Below are 1,929 nucleotides of genomic sequence, written 5' to 3' on the forward strand. Positions count from 1 at the left end.
GCTCGACGATATAGCCTGGCGGGCCGCCAGGCTATAAGTGCTCTTGGAGAACCCTGACATGCACGAGTTAATACATGAAAAGGGTCAATATATTCTTCTCATGGGTGGAGGGCGGCGGCGGGGGGGGGCGAGGTATTAATAGACAGGATACATCATTAGATCAAACAATGTTGGAATGCTTATCAGGGAGGTGATTGAGCGTCTATACATGAAGTCATCCAAGCGCGTTGACACAGATATAGCATCTGCTAGGTTCTGTGTTTTCTGTCGGTCGCTCGCTGGCAGAGCAATGTTTCACGTCCTTAGCGGTCCTTTCACGTTTACCTATCGCCTAACGTTCCTCATATGGCCGCTACGAATGCCGTAGAGCCACCCGTGGAAATCTACGGGCATGTAGAAGCGAGTCGTTTAGCTTTGCGGCTGTTACCGGTGCGTCGCTGTGTAACTCTCTCTTATTCTTGTTGTTTGTGCACAGGGCGTGCGTGCGGTGTACTTGTGTGTTGCAGATGAGCATTTGCACGGCATTTACAGCAAGTTATCGACAATAATAGGCGAAATAGAGTAGAGAAACAAACATTAAGACTTTGGTAGTAAATACATTTCGTGTTTATTTACCATTATTTTTTATTATTGAGACGTTCCAAGTGCCTGTGCTACTGAGCACCGGTGGAATGCGTCCGTAGGCCGTGCTGACGTGTCCGCCGCCGACATTTCGTTTTTCAGCTCCGGCGAGCGACCCCCCTCTCTGTCAGTACGACACAGATACGGCTAACCCTCTCTTCTCCACAGCTGTTCGCATCGGCTTCTGCGCGGATAGCTTATACATGTTCCCCGGCCGCGCTCATAGCTGGCTAGTGTGTGTGTGTGCGCGCTGGCGAGTGAGTCGCGTGAGACGGGCACGTTCCGTTCGGGCTGTACCGTCAGATAGTACGCCGCGCCGCACGAGATATCGAGCCCACGTATCGACACGCTTCGATCGGCTGTTCGATCGTCGCATCACGATCGTGACAACTCCAACATCACCGCGGCCCCGCAGCAGAATACGTGATGCGTTAGCCTGCCTCCGTCCTCTCCGCCGAGCCGTAGCAACCGCGCGCGAAACTACGGCGTATGCGGGAAATGTCAATAGCGCGGGGACAGTCTAACGGATCTACTTTTACTTTGCCTACGTCAGTCAACTGTTTGCCTGTAGAACACATCTACACCAGATGGGTAGATGGTAGCGGCTGTGTGAGTGTATCCTTGTATCTATACTATTATATTTAAGCACTCCATGTCGTATCTCTCTGCCGTCGTCGTAGATTCCAGCACCATGCTATAAGACACAATATAGCGGATACATCTGTAGATATAGCTCCATATATATCGTATGCAAAGCGTGGAGAGTGAGTACACGGTATCTGCTGCTGCTGTTGCCGCCGTACGGATAGGCCAGGAAGCGTTGTTGTTGTTGCTGCTGCTGTTGTTGTTGTTGTTGCCGCCGCCAAGCCCCTACGCTTTATCTCTCGGTGGATGATGTCAGGATATCGCATGGAAAACGCCTACACAAAAGTTAACTACAAATCCCTGGTAAGCAAGTGCGTTAGTCTGTCCTACCCCCCCCCCACCCACACCCGCGCATAGACACATCCGATTTTGGGTAGATATGGTAGTTGAACGAGCATGGTCGTGCGTCGTGCACATACACACATCACCCATAGCACTCAGCTTACAGCAAGTACGAGAAAAGAAGGATAAGGAGGAAGAGAAAATGAAAAAAAAGAGAGAAGAAGAAAAACAGAAAAGAGAGAAAGAAGAAGGGGAGAAAAAAAGAAAAAAAAAAGTAAGAGAAAGAAGAAGAAAGGAAAGGGAAAAGAAGGAGGAAAAGAAAGGAAGAGAGAAGGAAAGGGAGAGTAAAAGGAAGAGTAGAGGAAAAGAAGAGAATGAAAA

The sequence above is a fragment of the Priapulus caudatus genome, unplaced genomic scaffold, assembly GCF_000485595.1.
Source record: "Priapulus caudatus unplaced genomic scaffold, Priapulus_caudatus-5.0.1 Scaffold1768, whole genome shotgun sequence".
Classification (NCBI taxonomy): domain Eukaryota; kingdom Metazoa; phylum Priapulida; class Priapulimorpha; order Priapulimorphida; family Priapulidae; genus Priapulus; species Priapulus caudatus.